Genomic DNA, 26427 nt, shown 5'->3' on the forward strand with positions numbered 1-26427 from the left:
CGGGTGATATATATGTATTAGTATATAAAACACATAATATATATTTATATCTACACACGAACGTATGATATATCCGCAAGGCCCCATATCCAGGCATGTACGTATATATATATACATTTCAGGGGATTTTATGCAAATATCCCGCATACGTCGAGCGCGATATTAAATTTTCGGGGAAACGCGGGAAATAAAACGGCGGGGGAGGGAGCCGCGGATCCGGGATTTGCCTCTTTCTGCGAGGGGTATTGTTTTGCGGCCCCCGATTTCGGCTCCAGCCCAGATGTGCGACCAACCCCCTGGGAAGGGATGCCGCTCGTCCTATTTCGCGCCGGCCGCGCCCTCGCGGATCCCACCCCCGTGCCCCAGTGAACCGCGCCGACTCGCGCAAGTCTCGGGGGTAGCTCGAACTTCGCGCCCCGAAATGTCGCGTCGATTAATCGGATTCGATTTCCCGCCGCGTTGTAAACGTGGGAACCGATATTCCGACGTGACGGGGGATTGAGTTTCCGCGGTCGAATGGGGTGGAAAGATAAATCTTGGAGCGAAAGGAATTTCGAAAAGGGGGAGAAATCGTTTGGCTTGAATTATCGATACTTCATACTATACGTAGGATCTGGAATAATAAGGAGAGTATATTACATTCACGTTTTTTCTTGCGTTTCCTTCACGCTATTTTCGTCGAATTTGAATTATTCGCTATCCTTTATCGTACATAAGTTGCTCTCTTCGGCAAGATATTAATAAATCCATAAATTCCGAATTAAATGTTAAGTGTCAGACCAGGCAAGGACTATCTCTCACGAAAAGAGTAATAAAAAGCCAAAATTATCCGGGAAGAAAGGAAGGGAAAAGAATCTTTTCCCGGAAGACTCAATACAGGAGTGGCTCTAATATCGAAGATTTTCCTCTCCAACCCGGAAAAGCTCCATTTAACTCCGAAGAGGCGGAAAAGCTGGGCGCTGCAAAGGAGAAAAAAGTGTACCGCGGCGAAAATCATTTCATCCCCGGGCCGACTTTCCTTTATCTAAACAACGTGCACCGGGGAACTCCCGACGTGGCGGAAAATACTTTTTAAGGGCGGAAGAGAGAAGTAGCGAAAGCCAAGAAACAGCGCAAGAGTTGAGTTTCGTGTCCATAGCCTCGGTGGATGTCACCCTGGCAAGTTTCCCCTGTGGAACGTTCCTGAGAAAATTCCCATCAAACTTGAGAATGGGCCATCGCGGAAAGTTAACGGGAGCCACTTCTTTCCGGCTCGGAGGTTTTCCCTTTTTCTCCCAGGTGGAAAATAAAAGCCGGCCAACTCGAGTGGGACGCCGGGGATGAGGTATAAGGAGAATTAACAGGAAGTCGCCGTAAAATACGTTCCCTTCTCGATTCCGACTTTTCTAGGCAAAGAACGCCAGGAAATCTGGAGCTGCCCTGAGTTGTAGCCTAGAAGAGGATCGTAGAAAGGACTGAAAAGGCGCGTTAAAAGTCACGAAGAGAAGTCGAGACATTTCGAATTTCACCTGAAAGTTCTTCACGTCTACCCGATCCGTGCTCTAGAGTGATATCTTAACAAATCCCATCAAACTTGGGGACAGTTTCTGAAATTTAGTACCGATTGCTCATCTTCTTCCGGGAGATCATCTCTTTACCCCGTTTTGGAATATATTAAAGGAAGGTCGAATCGCAAACGAGACGAACAGGCAAATCGTCACGAAGCTATCGTTAAGTCACTCCAGCCTTGATTTCCGTTGATTAAATTAAGGTCCTCATAAAACTCTTATCTAGTCCCTGAAGGAGGCAAATTTCATCTCGGGCGTCTTAGCAAAAATGTCATCCTGGCGCAGACTCTCCGAGGAAAGAGCTCGTCTATCGTAAAAGAAACTTGAAGAGTCAGCTACGAAAAAGACACCTAGGCGGGAAAAACTCAAAACCTTTGCAGAAAGATTTAAAACCAAAATCAATGAATTTTTACGAATTCTTCGCGACAAAACCAAACCTTCTATTAGCATGAATAGAATGAAGAAAATAACGCAAAAGTGGGGAGATACGCGAGACAAATTGCCATCTTCAAGGATCCCCAATTCAAAGTTCTTCTTGCGGATGCTAAAAAAGGCTCTTGTTTCTTCGCATTATACATTTTTATTTTAACAGGAAACTGCATAAAATAATATTTAAAGATGTAATCGACGAAATCTTTTTGAGCTTCCCTTTTTTTCCCGCGTGTCGAAACTACTCTTTGGCATCAGCACCCGATTAGAGAGCGTCGATACAGAAAAGGGTGGAAAGGGGTGGCGGGGGCGAAGAAATAGCGCGAGAGAGTCGGGTCTCGTCCTCGAGGGTGCACGTCGCCGTGGCGGATACGCGCCCGAGGGTAGTCCTGAGAAAAATCCCATCAAAGTTGAGAGTGGCCCGTCGCCGAAAGTTAACGCCAGCCACTTCTCCGGGCCTGGGGTCCTCCTTTTTCCTTCGGGTCGGCGAATATAAGTAGAAAAGTCGAGCTCGTCCTCGCCGGAGGCCGCGGTAAGGGCGCGCCGGCCTCCGCGAGGGTGGAGGCGCCTCGGGGTTGATAACACGATCCGCGGTTCCACGGATAAGGCCGGGTTGACCAGAAAATTCAAAGTCAACGATACGTTATTGTTTTTGTACGGGGTGCTCCTAGACGAAGGGGTGCTCTTCCTGGTGGCTAGGGTGGGAACGGACCTTAACACCTTAACAATGGGACGTTATGGCCGATTACATCAATCTAAATTCGACATTCTGCGAGTTCCGAGCAAAAATTTGCCAAATATCGAGTAGGGTGGACAAATCGCTCGAAGTCAATTCTCGGTGTTCGTCCTCTTCCACTTTATATCGATCTATTGTTTCGATTTATTGGTGAATACTTGCTGAACAATACTTGGCAAATGGCGAATATTCAGTATTCGTATGTAACGCCGTCTTTGATACAGGAAGTTTCTAATTACTATGTTCTTTGGCACATTGCTGCGTCATCCATAACAAATGAAAGTACATTAGTCTTTTAATTGATGTTTCATGCGCAGCCCATTGTTAAGCTATTAAGACGACTGGGTAAATCGTAACTCGTGGTTTCGCTTTCCGATTTTCTAACGTCAAGTTGCTCTCTCTGTAAAATCATTGCAATTGTTCCCGCATGAAACGTTTCGAGTGTTTTTCTCCATCTTTAGATAAAAAAAATGTCCGGTAATACGAAAAGGAAGAAAATAATTAAACGAAATACTCCATGTAATCGAATGGAAGTGCAATTGAAGTTGGCTCTTGACAAGAAAGCCGCATAAAGGATTTGGAGGAAAATTACTTAACTATTTTTTACCTTTTACGTGGATTAAGATGCATTCAAACCACGTAAAGTAATGAACGACATGATGTCATACCTCATCCTATACTCGATAAGTATTTACATTCTACAAGAGATCCTTGCACGATGACGCATTTGTAATCTACTTAAAGTGCACCGTAAATAAGCGTCTGTTTACAAAAAACAAAATCACTCCAGAGTTGAAGGATTGCTTAAATAAATATTAATTCAATGTGGGAGTCTTCGCGTATAGTCCGGTTGTTCCCGTAAAATTCGAAAGTCCTTATACTGGATTACTGGTTTTCGAGCGTCCTAGGGTAGGACGTTGCCTAGGGGGGATCCATCCTTTTAGTCAAAGGACAGAAGTTTCCGGGACGTTAACGGCGTGGAAAACAACCTTAAGGACGGCACCCTCGGGCAGTGGTGCGCGTTTAAGTCGCGTCGTCGAGGAGCTCTTTGATTCTTAATGCCAACTGTTGCTCTGCCGAATGTCTCTCCATCCGGGTCGCCATTTTCCTGTTGTGCTCGCCTTTTGTCCCCCGGTATCGCGTGACACTAGAATTCCGCGGTAATCCTCGTCACTTATGTGCACCGGCCCCTCCTTGCTTCCGGTAAATACAAGAAAGACAAATTATGTTCTATTAGGTGAGTCGAGCACCCCGCTCTGGCGATTGTTACCCTCCGACCCTCCACGTGTCGATGCGGAGGGAAAAAGTGCGTTCACGCCCTCCACGAAAGTGCAAATATCCTTCAGAATTTCTCATCGAGAAGAAAAAATAGTAAACTCAACATTTCACGCGTGATAAGTAAACGGAATAACTTGGATGAATAAATAAAAGAATTCTGATATCTATGAGCAACGTGCGTGGCAAGATATTTCAAAACTATTTCTCTGAATAGTGATCACATTTGATGAACGTTCAAAAATTAAATTAAACGTGTAAATTTAGTTTAAATGCAAAATGCAATGCACTTCCCAAAAAGAGAAATCGTAAAATGCGCGAAGCGTAATGAACGAATACAAACGTTCTTATTTGATATGGGTAGACTTTTAAGAGAGATGTAGGAAAAGATTATTAAAAGCTCAATTTGTGTTACACGGCTGGACTTTAATTCTTAAGTAATACTTGCTTACGCACAGCTCGGGATAATTATAAATATAGTCCTTTCTAAAAGTCATGACAGGAGTCATCGAAAGTTTTCACATGTTAAACATGGACTCCCAGTGTTTGAAATTCTCAGTTGGGTATCAAATTAGCGATAGATTTAAATTCATGCAATTTACAAGGAGTAGCGTTAAATCAAGATAATTGCATGTGCGCGTGAATTCTTACCGTCGGTATTTCTTCCTCACTATCTAAAGGGCAGACATGAAATACGGATCATAGTTCAGACCGTATAACAGTATATAACCCTGTGATACGGTTTTTTTGAATCGTATCGCGGCGAGCAGTTCCGCCCGATAAAAAAAAAATACCATTCCAACTAGTACTTTAGCTAGCTTTGATAAAGCGTTATATGGAGGGAATACGGCCGAAGAGGGCACGGTTTTCCTCGTAAGTCACGTGCCCGGGGTGTAAATAAATTTTACAGCTAGGCCGGTATGTAATGCACGTGGGAATGGAGTTCCGCGCCGAAATTATATGCCCGAGACTGCCGAGCACGGTACTTAGAGGCTGATTTATATCGGCGGAAATTCTTGCGCGCCGATGATTTATCGAACTTCGGCTTATCGATGGCCCGGCGATACATTAGGCACGTATCAAACCGCCGTACTTGGAATTACTCCCAATTTGCATAAAATAATTAATCCCCGCCTCTACTGCTTTACACGATCACCGATATAAGAATGAGTCTTAAAACATGACATTTATTCGAATTGTTTAAATAATCTGATATAGTTGACACATATCATGTGACGTATCCGATATGCAACGTGACTCTCTTATGCCCGGTTTTACCAACCCCGGTTAAAAGGCTAATCCTCGGTTACAGGGAGTTGCATGTTCCACCACGTTTTAACGGCGGGTTAATTTCTATTAACCGCCGTTTAGATTAACCAGCCAAATTCGACCGTTTAGCTTCGGTTAATTGAACTTCAACCTAAAAACTACACAAACGTGAGTGTTGTCAGAGTATTAGCCAATCACGCGGACGCGTTCACCGACAATTCGACTTACTTAGAATGAGGTATACGATTAGTTAATCACGCTCTAAATAAATGTGGGGGAAGATTTACGTTTGCAACCCATGATTACTTAGACATTAACTTTAACCCACGGTTAGGTAATCAATGATTTAACCGAGGTTGGTGAAACTGGGTATTAGACGTGCATCACATCTCGATTAAACTTGTTTATAAACTACACCATCCGCAGTATATGTCGTGTTTATTTGCATCCGGCAAAGAGCCGTCGATCTCGCATCAGAGGATTTGATTTACGGTAAAGTAAGTGCAATATGAAGGAACTCGCGGTACGCACTCGGGGCCAATATTTTCCGCCACTCGGTAAGTTGAATTCCCCCCTGGTAGAAATCGATCGGCGCCGATATCCCTTCGGCCGAGAGTCCCGCGTGACGTCCTAACTCCTGGTGAGGACGCGAGAGATTCCCGGCTCGTTCCCGCGGGAAACCGCATCTAATCAGGATGAATGGCCTCGCCCACTAGGCCCACCGTTTTCCCGGCCAACAACTTATGGCAACCCTCTTCGCGCCAGTCGACCGACCTGTCATCGGTTTTCATTAGAAAAGTGAACGTCTCTGACTAAATCTCGACCCACCCCTCGGGAACCCCTGGCCGAAAATTAGTCGCCTCGTCCCTACATTTTCCACCCCCGGATGTGCTCGAGGGTCTTCGATGGGAACTTTTATGCCTTTCTTGAAGTATCGGGGGTGATTCGCCCATTTAATTAGAGAAGCTTTGGGGACACTAAGGGCAAGATACAGTTTCGTTATTGTTTTCAGATTTTGTTTTAATTTATATCTCTTTTTGGAATTGCGAAGTATGGTAGTTTTATGAATAAATAAGCGTAGCAAGGACATCCAGATAGAAGTATAATACTCGTCGTTTATGAGTAATGTAAATTTTCTACTTGTTAATTTTGACAATGTGTAGAGTACCTGTCAACGTGGAGTTTCTAGACAATTATTAGTGATATGTACTGTTCTTTTATTTTTTAAAACATTTTATTTGCTCCGTTTCATTAATGTTATTCACCTTATTTCACGTAGGGTGAAGTAGCCAGTTTGTTTCTGAAAATTTACGGCTCCGCGATGAAAGTGTTACGGAAATTGCTTCCCGGAATGGAAAATTAGCTGCAAAAGAAATCTTTTCTTTATCCCCTCTACGTAAGTGGCCGTACTTTAAAGAACGGTGTCGACTTCGCCGGCACTTCTCCTACTTGGAAGTTCTCTTTTGACATCCTAAGGGGCACATAACACAGAGTTAACCCAATAAAAACGCACAATCCCTCGTTTAAATCGTAATTTGACACGTGCCCTCGATTTGAAAGGCCTTTCCGCCGTTCCCTTCCGCCTTTCTCCGTCGCTCCTGTCAAAGCGTTACGTCAAAGTTTCGCTTCGCCTCGCGCACCCTTATGCCACCCCTGCTTTTCACCCCTGACGGGGTGTTTTTCTTCCCAAAGTATGCCGAGTCGTGCGGCGACGTTCAACGGAGGTTAAATGTCAGGAATATCTCTCTTGTCGACGTGTCTCCTACACCGTCGGTCGGTGATTTCTTCCTGTCCGGTGCAACGTCCTATCTTGACCGAAGTGTACCCACCGGTCGAAAAAAAGGAATCGCTAGATCAATTAGTCCTGTCATGTACAAGTCGAAAGCCGGACAAGGACTCTTCCTAAGAGCTCCTCCCATCGAAATTAATTCCACGTCGTTTCCACCCACGACTTTCCCTGGTTCGATTAGAAAATTAATGAACAAAAGTGTTTTAATAAATTATCGTAAAATGAACGAACAGAGAGATTGCAATGGAAAGTGCTTAACTGAAAAATACAGCTGAAGTTCTACCCGGCACTTTTGAATTTATTGTTTTTGCCTCCTCCTAAATTTGCAAGGAAGAATAATGTATAGGATTCAAGTGCGAGTCAATGCTTTTATGCGAACTCAAGTCAACGGGATAATCTTCCTATTTATTTCATTGCAATCTGAATGCAATTTTTCTTAACATCGAATTTAACGGTAGATATTTGGTTTAATGTTAATAATCGTTAGTGATATATATTTTCACCGTTGTATATAATTATTGTTTAGGTATATGTAATTACGTTTTCGGAGCTCTTTCAAATGATTAAGTTGACGGTTCCTCCCTGTTCAGGGCTTACGTTTACCTCACTTAGGTGGTTTTTGAAGGTGTCGGAAGGAAGCGTTAAATTCCCTAAACAAGGGTGGCCCTTCTGGATGGCCGAGGTGGGCCAGGGGCTACTTGTTTCAAGGAAACTTAGCGTCAAGCGGCTTTTGTTAGTCCTGAACAGTACTCGAGGCCGAGTGTATCCACTACTCTTTCCGTCTCCTTGTACGTACCAGAAGCGGAGGAGGCCAACCTCCTTGAAGAGTGTCTTCCCCTTGCCGATAACTCCTTTTCCGTTTGTCTGGCGAGCTCTGACCTGGTTTCCATCTTACCTTCTGTTTCCTTTCATTTCTGCCCTCCGACTTGGTTCGTCGCCTTCAAGAGACTGGAAAATCGCAAATCGATTGTCGCGATCGGCGAGGTAAAACCAAATCCTTGCCGTGGATCTAAAGGTAGGATTCGTTTTGAGAAAGGTTTCAATCTCTGTTTATCGAATTAATTACTTCCGTCCAGAAGAACGCGTAATGAGCATCACCCGATGAAGTAAATAGTTTCCTTTTATTCTTCTATGATTTTTTCAGTCACATTCGAGACTGTAAAATCCGAAATAGATTGTCTTTATCAATGAGACGAGGTTAAGTCCTCGTCCCGGATAACGAAGATAGAATTCATTCCGGGGAAGGTTTCGATCTGTTTGTCGAATTAATTAATCCAGTTCAGCAGAACGTGTGACAGATATTATTCCCCCCATTCCTATCCCCGAATCTTCCTCGTCACCTCCGAACTTCAATATATACCAATGAAATTGAAACTCTCGAATTCATCGCCTTTATCAATCGAACTAGGATGAATACACGTCTCGTGATAGCGTTCGCTCCATCTACAGATATTTGACAAGTTTTATTATCTCGTTTATCCCAGAAACAAAATAATGTTATTAATAAATAGACTTCTCTTTTTCTTTCCCCCGCGGTTTCCCGTCATCCAGATCCCTTAGAAGTTCCTGCGTTTTCTCCAAATCCTGCATTCGAGGGAATTGTTCAATCGAGTGTCGCTAGCCAGGAGAGGTGCTTAAAGTCGCGGTCCGGCCGTTTATCGCGCAATCCCGAGCCGAATCTTTTCTCCTCCGCCTTGGGGCCGGTTGGTTTTTTCGCCAAGAAATTACCGAAACGTCGACGGCGACGTCGAGACGGATCGGCGGTGCCCGTCGGCCCGGAATTAACTCGACTCGTGAATTTAATTTCCCGGAAAACGAGCCGCGATTAAGGGGCTCTCATCGCGCACGCGTCGCGAGACACACCCTCGAAATTCCGATTGTCGACGACCCCGACAACGCATCGGAAATTAACTCCTGGATACATACCCGGAGATCCCCCGTCGATGTCCTGCGATCCACGTCAGAAAGGATCGATCCAATCTCCCGATGTCGAAATCGCCATTTTTTTTTTTCAAACCAGAGAAAATGTATACTTCGCAAACATATAAATCGTATTATTTGTTGAGGGGTGCTTGGAGAAAGATGAAACTTTTTTTGGAAATTCGGATGTTGGATAAATATTTACCCGTTTCCACAATAATGTTTTGGATGTTTTGTGTGGATTCCACCCCCGGGGGAAATTTTTTGAAACGGTGGAGAAAATTTGGTGTGTCAGTTGGTCTAGAGATTTAGAGGATGTATATCTGGGCATCGTCAGGAAATGATGGGATGTTGGACAGTTCCTTTTAAAAGTGATAGAATATGTTATAGAAGAATCACCGAAGAAATGATAAATTTAGAAATGCAGTCGATGATTCACCGGGCGCATCTATGAACACGAGTCAATATAATAAATAATTTAATTTAAAAGGGAACTTCATCGGAAAGTCCCCTTGACCACTAAGCATCCATTTGAAATTGATTTCCTTTGCAAAGCTTGAAACATTTACGAATTTTTTATTCCCATTGTTTATGAAACATGTTCAATTTGTACCTGGTCAAATTTATTAATATTAATTTTAATAATGTGCAATAAGATGTAAAACTGCATTCTTTTAATATCTCCTTTTGCGGACAATTTTAGTAGTGTCTACGTAATTGCTACATTTCGCCTTATACGTGATGATAAAATTTAGATGCTCGTAACTTGACATTTTCGTTAATTTTGCAAATTCGGTACTTAGCATTTCCATCGTCACGTCAGACAGTCCATTCATTTTGCTCCGAATCACTTTGATTAATGCGTGTCTCTAAATTAAAGTGAAAGCCTACGGAAAAAGGGCAGAACGGACGTGAAGAATAGCCCCCGCAATATTACGTATGTACATATGCAAATATGTCCGCACGTTTTGCATACTTTCATCTTGACACTTTTGTCCATTTCACATCCTTTATTCCGAGGAATAAAAGAATCGACTAGCTAGAAGAGAATTAAAGTGCAATCTCTCGTGCAAAAGCCAGCCGGCTGTAATTACACCGAACAATATCCCAGAAAGATAAATTAACAATATTCATAACAATCATCTGTCATCCTAATGTTCATCTACATCCAACATATATCTCTAAGTTCGATTATACACAAAAGTCCCCCAAAAAAAGAGTTGTCCAAACTAACCCATACATGATCGAAATTCTCCCACTAAAATTAATAATTCCCTAATCCCAACAGACATTTCGTGATACATCCCATCCTCCAGATCGTGACAACGGGTCTTATAACTCGAAACCCTTTTTCCACGTAATCTCTCATTATTTGAGGGTCGAGACCGCTCTTCTTCAGACGACAGCTCGAGGTTGGATACTTCGGGCCTCCACTGAGATAACATTATTAACACCTTTATTACGGGCTTATTAAAAGGATCAGCGGGGTGAGAGGGTGAAGGAGGACCCTCTTTGTAACGCGCTGCTGTCAGAGCGGACTGCCGTTTTCGCGTAACAAATTGCTATTTCGTTTCCCTTGATGGATGAGATTTACCTACATAGGACGCTGCAGCGCCGCCACCCATCGTCGACATGGTTACCCTGGACACAGCTCTCTGCTTCCCCTTTTTTCCCGCTTCCTTCGTCTTTTTTTCCCGGCGAAAAAAAAAGGACGTACAAACCACCCGCCCAGTACACAGTAATCACGTGATAATCCTTCATGGATCCTGACGCGTGATTCGATTTCACGCCTCTCTCGCGTCTCGTCACGGGCGCATACACGCGAAATCCTCGTATAAACTTCCCTTCTGCTACGTCCTGACAGCCAGGGATAACGTTTCTTCTCCTTTCTCAAGGCTCCTTCATGGCTCGGAAGAGATCCCCGGGTTCAAAACGTGATTTATCTTCGCTTCTTAAATATCCAATTCCTTAGTTCAACTTCGCATACGTAAGAAAATTATCATTACCCTTCGTTTCGACATTTTTCAGAATTTTTCTTTTCCCTTCATTCGTAACAAACATATTTTAATAATATTTATTTAATATTAAAAATCATCGCCCAGGGTGCAGCACTGATAGTGAGATTCAATATTGAATTTACGGTAATTAGGGGATTCGATTACTTTATTAAATTATGTCAGGACTGTCATCCGGCTTTCAAGTTTAGTTTTAATTAAATTATCTTACAATAGTTATCTAACGTTTTTTTTTTTATTTTAATAATCAGTGAACAGTGATACGGTACATGTTTTGGAGCTTCCATTGAGTGTTCAGTTTTGTTCAGAATTTAGCCGTGGTCATCGAGAGAACGGTCTCGCTAATGAACTCATATTTACATTAATTGTCGAAAAGGCTTTTCCTCTTCGTCGTTTTCTATCTTGAAAATTGCGTATCTCTAAAACTCAGTCGCGTCTGCTTGGTGTTCGAAGTCCGCACACAGAGTGATCCAATCCCTGGGTCTTATCGCGTCTCTTTGCAAGGGATGTTCTCGGATAAGCTTCCCTTATTTACGATCTCTCGCGACTCTCTTTGGCCCCGTTTACACGACTTACCCTTTCATTCCCTTACGCACGATGATCAACGGCGCGACGGCGCTTTCGCAAGTTTCTCCCTCGGAGGTGATCCCCGAGAGTCTCCTGCAAGGATCTGCAAAACAACCACTCCTGGGAGAAAACTTATCCGAAGTGCCTCTCGGAACGAGCTCTCGCGCTTCCCGACGATAACGTCGCCTTTTATCAATGAAAAAAGAAGCCTCCGCGTACCTGCACCCAATTATATTTTTCGTACAATGCGTCTGTAAGTTTTACCTCTTCTCGAGCTCTCCATAATATAAGTATATAAATTGCCATTACGAAGATACTTAATTTAATCTTCGTTTTTTCCTCCTGATCAGAAGTAAATAAGTGCCCATTGACGTTACAAATTACCATCCACCTTAAAATTGTCACACCGGTGACGTTCTGTCTATTATTTCTTGCATTTCTTATCAAGCACCTCTTCAGTCATAATTTGCATAAAGGATAATTTCACTTCGAAGCATAAGAAATAAGTTACGCGTTAAGCAAGTTTCCTAGGCAGTCGGACGGAAAATTATTTAACAATTATTATTCTCATTCTCTTTCGAAGAGACTATACCTGGTAGGAAATTTATCTCGCTATTTTTCTTCGGTCGTGTTGATTAATATTACGCAAGTGCGGACCTAACTTTACCCTTTCTCGCACCTTGCGCATCGGTTCACCCTCTGTATCGAGCACAGGTGAGAAGGGGTTAAATAATAAAGATCCCGGGCCGAAATATCCTCTGCCTGTCCATTCTTTCGGTTTTATAGCAGTCTGGCAGATGGAGAGAGAAAGAAGGTCGCTCGGCAGCGGCGAGAGAGAACGAGTTGTACTCGCACAGGTACACCGAGGGGTGTAAGCAGGTGACTGGCTGAACTACGGTAGTCGAGACCTGGTAGACAAGGGATGCGAGGGTGGGAGATGGGCTAGACTTCTGAGAAGGGCTTCTCGCGGTATTATGCTAATCTCGTTAAACCGAGAGCGGGTCAGACGGTACTAGACCTTACACTATCGTATTAAGATAATAATGCTGAAGGGCTTGAGAATCCGAAGCTACTCGAACTTGCATTGCTTTGCGCGTTATCGACGGCACTGCGAGGGGTTCTACGTTGCCGCACCTAACTATTGCTCAGAAATTCATTGATAACACCCATTGTCATAAGTACGCGTGGCAGCTAAAGAAAATAGAACGCTTGAGTTGGAATTAAATCGAAGGGCTCTTACCATCAATGATAAGCACACTTTCTGGGTATTTTGAGATCGATTTCTAATGGTACCGATAAAAAGGTATTATGACAAATTGTAGCAATAAATGCCTTTATATTTTTTATCCATGAGGGTGGTACATTGATACCTTGGAGCTAGTCTTATTATTTACGTGGAAATTTAGGGGCAATAAGCTTTATTTCATGGAAATGTGCATTTGCGTCCGATGATGCAAAATGTCAACGGTAGGAAAGGCGTAAAATGGGATTTGTGGTAAATACGTTAATACCAAATTGATTGCAGATCTGGGCAAGTGCACAGAGTAATATACATGGAGGGTATACAATGTGTAAACTTATTATCTCGTTGATCGTCGCACTGAATTAAACGTATTAGCCGAATATGAGCATCGACTACATCGCTCGGTGGGCTTCGTTACTCCTTTCTGTAATTTATCGAAACTATCCAGAGTGGCTTGAATTCTGATTGACCATTAATGATTCCAATTTCGGCCTAATTTACACATGGAGTCCCGCGCTCGGCCGAAATATGATTTGTGTTCCATTTAATACCTGTAACGTAGGTTAGCGCAACTCAAACACGCATTATACCCGAAGGCAAAATTTATACGAGAAGCGTAAATTCAAACTCGGCACGTTATGAATTCCAAATGCTGTAAATTTTCGTAAAGTTTCGCGATTCCGTGTATTGTCGGGCAACTCGCCACATTTTCATTCGCACGGTGCACGGAAGTTATTCCGTATGGGCGTTATAAACCAAATTCTGCACCGGACGTTTTGACGGAACGTTTTCTCACGTGTGCACGGGGACATCTAGTGGAATACGAAATTAGCAATTCAATTCTTTTTTCTTTTTTTTTTTACATTAAAATACCAAGGTTTTGTTTGACATGCGATTTCATTACCCACCGTGGTTTTTGTCCCCCTTAAAATACAGCGAAGGCGTTTTGTCTTTTATCAAAATGTGTAACTGCAAATTTTCCTCAGTTTAAGTATTTGATATTTTTCCTTAGTAATTTATTAAGGGGATGTGAAAGTGGCATCCGAGGAGCCAATCGTTCATGAAACTCTTCTGTTTTAAATCAACACACGAAAATGAAGATTCCAAGGTCCTTACACCATGAAATTGCATCCTTCTAATTTCTTCATAAATAACCTTTAGTTTGCAATAAAAAAATGATATTTCACGAGAGTCGAAACTTTCCTTATGACTTTCACATTCTGGAGGCAAAATGTCAAACCATTCGGAGCCCTCAGTCAGGAGAAAAGATCCAAAACCGATTAACCCCTCACGGGGACTACATTCGATATCACTTTAAGATATCCTCCAAATTCGTATCACTGAAATTCACCCCGAAACAAAAATCTCCCAAACCCCCCCATCCTCGATACTTCACAAGGTACACAAAAATTTTTCCTTTAATCTCCATTATTTCCAACGTGCGCCAAAAAGCGACCAGCCCCTCTTCACCAAAGAGCCCCGACCCGCGGAGGACGTATCAGGCCTACCCCATCCCGTCGCGTCCTCGACATCGGAACCGCCCAGGCCGGATCTCGAAAAGTGTATTTTTCTTTTTTTTTTCCGGGCCGCTTTGCCGCACTCCACCACCCCTTTCGTCGGGGACGAAATAAGCATAATCCGGATCCGAAGTGGCGCGCTCGAAGGGATGCGCCGGGGCACAATGCTCGTCTGCTCGGCGGAGCCCATTACGCGTACATTAATGCAGTTACGCGCGGCACATTTAGCGACGTTTTTCGAGAAACGTTGAATCGCGTCTGGGACGAACCGGCGGCCGCGGCGCTTCTCTATGGGCGCACGAAAGACCGGGAAGACGGAGACGCGCCCAGGGGATGGAACGCCCCGCGCGATTTCGCGATTCATCCGCGGAATTCCATAAAATATATTAAACGCGCGCCCGCTCGGCAGAAAATATTCCCGCACAGGCCGTTAAATATTCCGCGAAACCCGAGCCTCGGCGGGTGCACCTCCCGTGCATCTCGCGCGTTCCCTGAATTTCGCGCATTTCGCACATTTCCCGCATTTCGCATCTATTGGGCCCGGCTAGACAGACGTTGGACGGACACAGACCGCGGATGCAAGAGCGATTGCCGGGTTTGTTTGTTATTTATACACTTGCGGGCCATTTTGAGTTCGGATTAATCCGCGCCGCGACGTGTCGCCGATTCCTCAATGAACGACGGTAATGCACGGTGGACATCGGGGATTGTGCCGGTGTCGGGTGATTGGCCTTCTTTGTTTACGTATAATTACCCTAGAGTGATCGAAGCTGTTGTTTTTCTCTTTTTTTTTTTTATATATATATAGTGAAGTGCTTTTTTACAATCATTTGAATTCATCCTTGTGCTTTAGTATTAACACAGTTTGCGTGAATATTCTTCTTAGTGGTATTCAATTTCAAGTCATTGCCTGAGAAGACCCTCAGCGGCTGTGCTTATGACTTACCGAAGTTGACGTTAAAATTGCCCCTCATTTTAGTATCTTATCCGGATTTTTTTTGTTACCGCGAAGTGCTACTTTCATTCATTTTTGTGTTTCACTATCGAGTAAATGGACGTGAACTTAATATTTACAGTTCGTTCCGATTTTTCTTTTAACTTTTGGGAGTTCACTTTCGAGTGGTCGAGGATGATTTCGACATTGCCAATGAGCCTTTTTTTGCATTTCGATATCAATCCTTCCTCTCGACGCGAAATGGATCGGATTAGATGCAATATATTTAATCGTAGACCGTGTCCCGTCGTTCTCGGGGGAAAAAAAATACGCGAAAAAGAGGGAAAAACGGTCGATCTGCCGGCGCAATTTACGTCGCGAGGGTCGCCGGAGGAAAAACGTCCTCGAAGGCGGAGGGGTCGTCGGCTCCTCTTCAAGGAGTACGTATACATCCGACTTCCTCGCTCGACCGGAGTTTCTCATCGGAGATCTCGTCAGCGACATATTGTGACCGATAAGTGCATTAAAGTCACTAAGTCCTTAGTTACGCTCGGGCACGCAGCGAAACGCCTCCCGTAGGATTATGATAATTCGGCCCGCCTTAAACTCCGGAAAATTTCCCCGAGAAGTGCCGGCCGCACATAAATATGGAGGAGCCTGATTGAAGGTGGAACCTCTTCCAGGACTCCTCGGTCCTGTCGAGCTAAGTCGTCCTGCGAGGAGGTGCCGAGGTCCAGGACGGGCGCGGCTTCCAGGGGGAGGAAATCCAAGAAACGGGGGGCTGGCCCCCTAGGGGTGGACGGGACTTCGGGGAAGATGGAACCTGGGGAGGAGTGAATGTCGTTATCGTTTCTCTTATTCTCCCTGGGATGATTGATGACGCCGTTCCGGACTCCGGTGACATCTCTCTTCGCCCGGACATACGCGAATTTACTCTCGAGAAAATATTCGTTTGAAGATCGATCGTGCTTTGTGTGCGTTGCTACCCCTACCGTATTTTTCGAGGATTGCTGAATGGTACTTTTGGGCCTACATGAATTGGGATGATCCGTTGCTATGATTGATATCTATTTCTTATTATAGTTTCACTATCCTACATGTATTTGTATATATCATTACCATTACTCTTCTATTAGTATTATACACGTGTATTTGCGTTAAGTCGAGGGCATTCTCTGGAATGACTCCACTTGAGAAAATTTCAGTATCATCATCACTAACCCTTTTCATATTTTCTGGGCCTTATTTGATACATTTCCCCAAAACGAAAGTGACGTTCCGTTAATTTTAAAAAGGTCTAAGGGATATCAGCATATTTTTTAATCAAATTTCACCGAATTCCTGCCGAATGTCCGACAACTTTATGGTTGTGAAAATCGTGCTCGCGTAGTTTTTTCCATTTTTTTGCTATCCCTGTGAAAAATTCGACGACCACCGAATCCTACCCCTGCCAACGGAAGTGTCCCCCGTTGCTGGTCGAAGTGCACTTAAAAGTGCACCGCTTATCAGGCGAGAAGCTGGATAAGTCGCGCACGATTTGTAGGATCTCCCTGGAGCAATCGGGCGGAAATTAACGGCCAGGGTACCGGGGGGTAACTATAAGACGAATGCTCTTCGGATAATCTATTAATGGCGGAAGTCGTCCAGGTACGCTTAGAATGCAGCCGGCTTAGCGTGCTTGTGCAGGGATTGCAGTTGGCCTGGAGCCAGCCTGCTAAGTGGTCTGCGTTTTCCGCCGGTGCACCCGAGGCCTGCACTCTCTGCACCTCGTCACTCAACGTTGCATTAGCGCCGTCTTTCATTAGTGTTCAAGAAGACCGATCCATCGATCGTAAAATCATCGCTAAATCTTGACGGCCTCGGAAATCGATGCTCCTTAATAAAGCAGAATATGCATAAACATCGTTGCACGTATGAGCATACTTGACGAAAAGAGTCACTCTACCCTAACCTCTGTGCACTTGTTTAATAATCAAAATTACTGTATTTTACGAATATTCCCTTATAAGGAAGTGCCTCGAGTTGTAAATAAAAGTCACGGAAAGTTGGGGTCCATTGGGGTAGAATTTAATAGAAGTATTTTTTAAATGAAAAGTATAAATCACGTCCATGCACAACGATTGCAGTTTTTTTTATACATTTTTACCCGCAGAACAATAATTCACAGTCGTAAGATGAAATTTTACTTGTAGCAATAAACGCGAACACTTGAGATTGAATTAGCAAGACTTTTGCCTAGGAACAATTTTGTTATATTGGCAACAAAAAAGCTACTACTTTACTGGGGCAACGCGAATTCTGTTCATAGTTGCAATATTCTTTTTCAACGACGACAAATTATACATCACGCATTTATTTGAGTAGAGATTATTGTTTTGGCTGTTGCAGCAAACTCGTTTTCTAATTTAGGAATCATTTTTTTAAAAACTCTCCAATGATTACATCTACGATTAGATATAGTTGCAAACATTTTTGTTGTTGGTACGTGGAATTCCTGCAGTAAGAACAAAACATTGCCGGCAATGCCGTGGTTTGCTAAAAGTGCAAATGTCTCCTTTTTTTTCCGTACTTTGTATACCCTGGTCACATTGATAACAGAAAAATATTTGTATAGTGATGTAATTATCCGTTTGGTAGATTTTAACGAGACCATGCATTTGACAATTCCGCCGGCATTCTGGAAACTTTGGTAATTATGAATTTTATTCGTCTTGTTTGTTTGTCGAAAGTATCCCGGTAGTAGTACTTGCTTAGTTGGGAGGTACAAGTTCCATTAGCACTGCGGAGATATAACTTAACAAAGAACAGCGGTAGCAAATGGAGTTTTAGGTCGGTTCCCAAATGCGCGTGGATTAAGTTAATCAGCGAGCCAGCGATAATTGTTCTAATCGTTTGAAATTCTCAGGCGAAATTGCGCAGGTGTGCACAGGTGATATACAGTAGCCAATCGTGGATTACGTTTCTCCTTTTCTCGCCCTCTTGTTCCTTCGAAATATGGATAGAATAAACAAGGATACCGGACGTCATGGTTTGCAAATTGCTAAGTGCACGTGCAAATTGAGAAAAGGCCAAATTCATGAGAACCGAACGTTCTATTCTGTCAGGAAATGTTTATTTAGACTTATAATTAAAAGCTTACTTAAAATGGATAATTGCCTTTGGAAATAAAAATGTATTTTTATTTCTTTAAGGTTAAGGTTTAAAAAAGAGATAGATTTACGTTTAGAAACAATGTTTCACTTTTTATAGTTATGTAATTTATCATCCTCGGGTTACTTCTAGGAGGACAACATGCGGGAAAGATATGCTTTAAACGATGATAAACCACGCATCGTCAAGTCTAGTGGGCTCCTTTTTTAACCGGATAAATATGAAAGATTGCCTTTTTACCCCGCGAAGTCAGACGGGGCTTTTAAACTGTTTTACGAGGGTGATAGCATCATGCGTGTATGATTATGTATAGTAGGTCCCGCCTTTTACCCATTAACTTTCACGGTTGCACGTATGCGTCGCTGCATAAACGCGGTGCATAAAGCTCTGTCGTGATACGCATCTTTCCAAGAGTTATAGAAAAGAACGCCGTGAAACAACCGTAATGGGTCAACAAGCATCAGTCAAGTGTCACTTGTAGTCCCTTAACGTTGACTTTATTAAGCTCACGTAATAAACTATATAAAGTAGAATTAAAAAAGAACAATAGCCAGCTATAATATATATCGAATATTTAAATAATCATTTCCACTATACATTTCGTATTGACAAAAAATATAAACATATACATCTAAACATCAAAAGAAAATAAAAATACGTTACAGCCGACTAAAACAATGAGCAATCTAAACTCTTCACTTTTACATCTCGTTATCAAGGTAAAGAATTAATATATACCGTAACATCTTTTTCGGTTTATTTGAAAGAAAATCTTGAAAAACCTGCAATTATAAATCGTGCATTAAACTGTTCCTCCTTGACAGAATTCCACTCACCTTAAAGTTTATATAGATAATTTGAGAACAGGTCAGAAGTTTTATTTTTAAAGTTTGTATAAATATTGGAGCACGATGGCACCAAGAAGTACTTCCGGTCGCCGCGATATTTGGCCGGCAGATTACTCGGCCGTAACGCGTTTACCCTTGGTGCATGTAACTTTAATATTCCCCCACACCAGAATCTCGGGAGAGAGTAGATGCATTCCGTAGAATGTTGGTGTAGAGCCGAGTTTACGGGACGAAAGCGGTAGTTGGCGCGAGCGTCGCGACGCCGGGGCGTCGCGCTCAAAGTTGCGGACTTGATGCGCGCAGTTGGCCGCAACAATTAGGGGCCACGTAATTACGGGGCGGAACGCCCGTTAAGGGGTTAAGTTTGCGGGAAAGCTCGGAAAGGGTGGCTCGAAAGACAGGTGAACTTCTTCTTGAACTTGGATAGAAAATCGATCTCTCAAAGACGCCTGTTTCGCCTGTAAGAGTCTCGAACTGGCGAAAATGACAAAAAAAACTGTTGAAAACTATCAGGCTGGGTAAACTATTACCCTACTGCCGATTAGATCAGATCAGACCAGAGCAAAGCAGACTAGACCAGGTCTGATAAGTTCCAATAGAACGTATCTGACAAACGTCCCTCAATTTACGCACGTAAATAAATTCTGTCACTACAAAAGAAAAAATATATATTGGAAATAAAAGCTAGGACAAATAAGTTTTAGAAGTACATATTTATTTCAAATAGCTTAACAAGAAGAAAAATAATGACCTTTCGAAACCGCGTAAATTGTGTTACAATTTACCGCGTGAAATAGGGATTCGCGTAAATTGAGGGAAGGGTATGTTACTTCTTATGAGAAAAGAATGGCTAGAATCTTTATTACGGGTGTTGGATTTGGTGTAGTAGTTTGCCTAGGGCGGAATTTTGTGAGGACGATATCAACGAGATGCTGGCGCAGTCTCTGATAACGTTCATTATCACATAATCTGCTCGAGAGAAGGTCAGATATCGTAGGTGGCCAAGCTTCCAGTCGAACAGCGCCCCATAATTATTGCTGCACTATGGTGTCGCATGAACGCGATTATTCGAGGGGAAGTAAATTACGGTTACAATGGAGGCAGGAAATGCATTTCCGATAGAAGCGAACGCAGCAAGTAGGCTACCTTGCAGAACTGGAGAAAACGGCGAGTTAACCTCGTAGACAATCAGCGATAAAAATAGTTGAAAGATTAGTATTATATAGCATATATATTTTATATAGCATAACATTATTTTTATATAGCATCAGACGTGTTTTCGATATTACCGCAGTTGCCGTATCGATTGTGAGTTTACTTCGGCACGCAAATCGCGTTCGTGCCAAACGAGCGAACGTAAATTCCAATTCATAGTTACCAACAGTCCACGTGTGATCAAGTAGACCGGCGTCGTTATTAATATCTTAGTTTTGAATTCTGAACGAGAATTCCCCGGAGTTCCACCGCTCGGCTGACGCGGCGGAGTTTAGTGGCGCATAATGCATCCCATGAGGAGCTCATAGATTGCAGACCGTTAGGTACAATGACAGTCGCAGTGCAGGTATCGGCCGAACAATTGTCAATAATCCCAACGACACGACTGCACGTTGTCACGTCGCTCACCCCGTTCGCGGCCCTTTAGTCGATAACGAATTATCCGAGAAACGAGTGCAGTAGATACGCGTTTCGCATATTCTTTCCCAGCCTCGACAGTCATCAGGTTATGAATCTGCCAATTTTTAACCTATGAATTTATAGATCACGAGCAATTAGGTAGAAGTCCACGAACTCCTAGGTAATTCCAAAAGTGCCTATCGTTTTCTGACAACCTTTTCTTTTTTTGCTAATTTTCCCGACTGACTTGCCAATTACAATTATCGAATGACGTTACATTCCCAGCTGTTAATGCCCTGCTGGAAACGTTGCCTCAAAGTGCATCTACAAAAACCACATAATTTTAGGAATGGTCTAATATTGTCTCAGTATGACCGAATTACTGTTATTGACACTCTTAGCGACGTGCTATCTAGTAGATGTTCTTAGGAGGTACAGCGCCAACACCTACTCGTGCGTACCTTGATCGTAGCCCTGGTTCCAAAAGTCGATCTACTTCCTTCGGTCCTCATAAAAGGCTAGGCCACATAGGAAATAGTAGTTCTTACGTTTCCGAAGAAAGCCGAGTTTATCCCCCTGCACCACAAGCCGACCCCAGCTTTTGAACGATACAGTTCATAGCTTACGACCTCGAACCCCGATTTCATACACCGCAAACCTACGAGTGAACCAAAAGCTAGGTCGCCTTCACCTATCGAGGAAAAGTCATTGATAAATCAGTCATCGCGAACCCAAAAAACGAAAGCCTTAAGACCTACAATTCCCGCCTCGTTTACGGTTTCTGGCGACCGTGCCTCCAGAATTCCGTTTCCCAGCCAACGTAACCCGGTTTAGTACCGCATAATGCACCCCATGGATCGCATACTGCACTCCGGCGAGTGGAGGTCCCTGTGGAGGTCCCTGTGGAGGTCCCTGTGGAGGTCCCTGTGGAGGTTCCGGCCGAACGGTTGTCTACGATCGCGAGTTGATACCTCGGCAGGGGCTCGCTTTGAACGGGACACGGGCACCGGAGTGCACCAGGAGATATCCCCTAACGTGGCCGAGGGAAGAGGAGGCTCCCGGTCCTCGAGGTAGGCACTCCCACCCCGTAACCAACGACCGCACAATGCGCCACCGTAGCCTCGTTGGATCAGACAGGGAAATCTGCTTAGTAAGCATCGCGTTCGATCGCGATATTACCCCGCGGCACCGCCTCGCGGAATCGTCCTTTTATCCCGCCCTCCACCCGGCTCTTCCGGATCTTCCTGGACGTCCCGACTGGCTTCCGGGTACCCGGCTTAAGGGGCGAAATTCCACTTCGCCCCGATCCCGAGGAACCGATCGACCGCGAGACCGCATTTATTGAGGATGTATCGAGAGCTTGGTCGATCCTCGACAGGATCGGGCCGCGTCCTACACTCCTGGACCAGGACGCGTGGACTGAATATTAAAACGGTTACCAGAACCTGGAGAGTCCTTGTACCTCGTTATGGCGCGAGGTGTCCATTTTTTCAATTTCTTTTTTGCAGGAACCGAGGCGAGTCTGTTGCTCGCTGCTCCTGTTTGCTGTCACTTTATTTTATATTTTTTATTCGCCAAATTTTATGATATCGTTATGCCACGAGGACGTTTATATTTCGGAGGGATTCTTGGGAAGCCTGCAAAGCAGGATTATAAAATGGTATCTCTACGTTGAGATGTGAGTTCTACTAACTAAAGAAACTTCTACTAACCGTAGAATTTGGAGAGGGTCTCATTCCCATGGTCTAATATTCGACAAAGGAACAGAATTGGTTAGAACGTTAGGAGGTAGACTAATAAATTAATTAATAAACACTCGAATAAGTGGTAACTACGCTGCCGTTATTTTATACCGTCAGGAGATACCGTTTTAATGTACTTATACGAGCGGTAGCGTATGAAGTCGGTCGCCAAGTTTTAGTAATTACATTTAATGGTGTTAAGGTTACCGTCTGAAGGAATTGTTAGAAGGAATTAACTTCTTAAGCGAGATGTGGCCATTTAACTTCCCAAGGGACGAATAACGCGACGGTAGGATGCGGTACCGTCATTTCAATTAACTTAGGACAATGACGCGTCGTTGAGGAAAATAACATAATTGCAGGCTGACAATGCAAGTCATTTGGGCGAATTGCGCCGAAATCCACGTGTCTCCTGTGCGTTTATGTGTACGTAGACGTGGGAATGCCACTGCAGGAATTGCAGTCTCCGCACGCGGAAGCATCGTACAACTTCAAAGAGTTTGAATCGATTCCTTTGATTAATTAACAAGCGGCGTCCTTCGGTCCTTCCAGAGGAACCACTGGAAGCTGCCGGTGAACAAAATGACGATGTTGCGAAAAATAGAGAAAGACCATAACCAACGGTGAACCTTTTCCTGGATTTACCGAAGCGTTTATTTCCGATAAATGGACTTGTATCCCAGACTGAATGCGGCAATTTGCTAGACTCAAAGGAAGAAAGAACTTTACTCGAATGAATAAAAATTATTTCCTTTTTTGGGTGTTTTTAAGAACGGCCGTCTCTTTAAATTATTTCAAGTGGCTGGTTTAAGTGAAGGGAAATTGATATTTATTAATATCAAACGGGGGCGAATTCGAATTGGTGACGTACAAAAAATGAATGAATTACATTCGCATTAAATCAATCTCATGGATTGATTCGCAGTAATTTTGAAATTTCAATAAAATATTAACCGTAAATATGATTCCTTCTTTGCGGGTCCAATTCCGAGTTATTATACATGGATTCCGAATTGATTTCTGTTTTATTCATGCCGTGTACTCTCTGTTCCGAATAGGGCATACAAATAAATATGAGCATTTCTCCGAGGAATACAAAACCGAGCTTATACGGTCTTATGGGTACTCGATGAATTCTCGGAGAATTGATGCCGACTTTAAAAGGCCTTAAAGTATCAGAAATGCCCGGCCTGCGGCTTATTAAATCTCCACACATAAATCTGCATTTCTCGAATAAATATCCATCGAATGCAAATAAATTCATCCCTGCCTCGGGATATTCCTTTAACTTGATTTCAAAGCCCTGGGAGTAACGTCATTGCCTCTGTCGACCAATTCGATTATCGGGAATTTTCAAAAGTAAAGAGGAAAGGGAAATAAAAGAGAGAAACCCGGCAGGTCTCCCTCCTCTTTAGTCTTGCGTTTCTAACGGAAAGGTAGCCAATCGGCGTGAAGATTTAATTAGAACAGGACGTTTCCCAGGACCAGTCCACGGGACGGGATGAGCCCCGAGTGCGAGGAAGAGGGGGCGACATGATCTGAGGATGTTTAGTCGCGGATCCTGCGGGAGGAACAGGGAGAGACGCAACCGGGGGCTTTGCCAATTAGGGCCGGGGTAAGAGAAATCAGTTTAGCTAACTGAATTACATCGCTTTCACGAGATTGAAAACGTCCCGACAAAACGTTGTACTAGTCGCCCGGACGAATCTAATTTGCGGAAGGTTGCCGCATTGGACGGTCGACAAAAAACACGCCGACTTTTTCGGGAGAAACACAGAGAGAGGGAGAGAGAGAGGGGAAAAGACAGGAAATCCGTATGCTCGTTTTTCTTTGTACTTTCGGATCGTTGCGCGCTTCTTGTCGCGAGACAAAAAGAGATACTTCCCAGATGAAGAGTGCCGCACTTTTTGCCACTTACGGCGATCAAGATCGAACGCGATGTAACAGATTTATTAAATGATTTTTGGTGAAATCTAAAAGGGCATGTACTAGCGATAATTTCACGCGTGATACCTTTTTTCGTACGGAAGTTCCACTATGGCGCGTAACACCTGTTCGTTAAGCGCTTGATTTGTCTAATTGTGGTAAAAAAAATTGACTCGATTTCCATTGATTGAAGGGTGAAATTTAATCTTTTTTTCCATGGGTATTTATGAATCAATGAACTTCATTCATTCTTCTGGACAATGTTTTCGTTTAGCCTTATTAGACTCTTTTTTTGTATACACAATTCCGAGTTCATTCTGCTTTCACCCACGGAGGATCGACATTCGTTCGCTTGTTGCTTAATTAAAACTCCATGTAATATTTCGGCAAACTCTTCGTGCATTCCGAAACGGCAAACAACGTCCCCGTCGAAATGAAGCGAAATTTCCTTCCCGGTCTCGCGAATGACGTTTCGCGTTAACTCGCGCCCCATTCGGACTTGCGTTCGGGAAAACTGCGTTACCGCGACAAAAGAGAAAAATATAAGTGAAAAGGAAAAAAAAAATGAGAAGAATAGTTTTTGCGCGACGTCCGGCGAGGCTGAAAATACAGGGTTTACGAAATTGAATTAGTCACATGTGCGTCAACGCGCTTTCTTTTTGCCTCGTGTCAAGTCAAACATTTATTTAACGTGTGCTCGACGGGCAGACGGCATTTTGGTTGTTCCGTCAGGATAAATTTTGAAACATTATGCGAGGTAATCTCTTCGGCCCGTTTTTTAATGTGCGAGAATTTAATCGGCTCAGAGGGTATTTTTCTAGACCGCGATTTCGCGTTCACTTTTCAATTTCTCCGCAATTTTATCGTGAACTCCTTCCCGATTCAGCCTTTACATTCGTTTGTCATGGACTTTGATGAAGTAATCTTTTACTTTCTGAACATTAAGTCATATGACTTTCAATTCCTCATTTTCATTAAATAAGGTAAAGATGTGAAAGCAAGAATATAGGACTTAGAATGTGCTGATAAAATGAACAGTCTTTTACGAGGGATTCTCGTATAACAGACTAAAAAACTAGCAGTTTTCGTGAATTTTTCATAAGAAAAGTAATGAAGATATTCGAATCAGGTTATTTAATTAATTACGTCCAAAATGTTGTACCTTCGATTTATGAAAAAAAAAAATATGTACTTTTTGTTAACGGTGCACGAGAATCCTCCCTTAAGGTAAATTCCTGGCTTTATCCTTTTATTCTTCCCAAGTATAAAGTGGAGCAGTCGTTTGGCCCTGAGCCATTTGATAAGAGAGAATTAATTCTAATTATAAAACACTTACCGTTCAGTCTCTCCTCGCGACATTCTTTATAACGCCAGAATCTCGGAAAATTCTCTCAGAAGCCGAGAGAATCTCGGGAATTCAAAAAAAGAACAGGAGCGACTGCCCATCGAAATTCCTTTGCCCCAGATTCTTAAACTCTCACATCCTTAAAATCCTAAATCAGAATCTAGAGCTAAACAACCCTTACTTAACTAGTTCTGATAATTCCCGGGATCTAAAGTAATTCCGCCGTAAAGGCTGACTCGTTGAAAAAAGAAAAAAAATAATAATTTCCCTGCAAATTGAAAATTGTCCTGTAAATTATTTTCTAGCGTTATCAAACATTAATTAAAATCCCCAGTTACAAATTTAATATTTTAATGTCGCGTATGTCGGTGTCCACCAGTGGCCATTGGGTGGTTTTTGGAATGACTTGTCAAGTAATAAAGAGGATTTGGGCGATTTTACGGACGGTTTAATTTGATATTCACCCTGTCCATGTTCCCGCCTTACGGAGCGCGTTTCGAGGGCGGTATAGCTTGAAATTATCAACACGTATGACCCCCTTAATTAAACGCATCTGACCCT

Source organism: Orussus abietinus, unplaced genomic scaffold (genome assembly GCF_000612105.2).
Source record: "Orussus abietinus isolate OABI.00-Male unplaced genomic scaffold, Oabi_2.0 scaffold2, whole genome shotgun sequence".
Classification (NCBI taxonomy): domain Eukaryota; kingdom Metazoa; phylum Arthropoda; class Insecta; order Hymenoptera; family Orussidae; genus Orussus; species Orussus abietinus.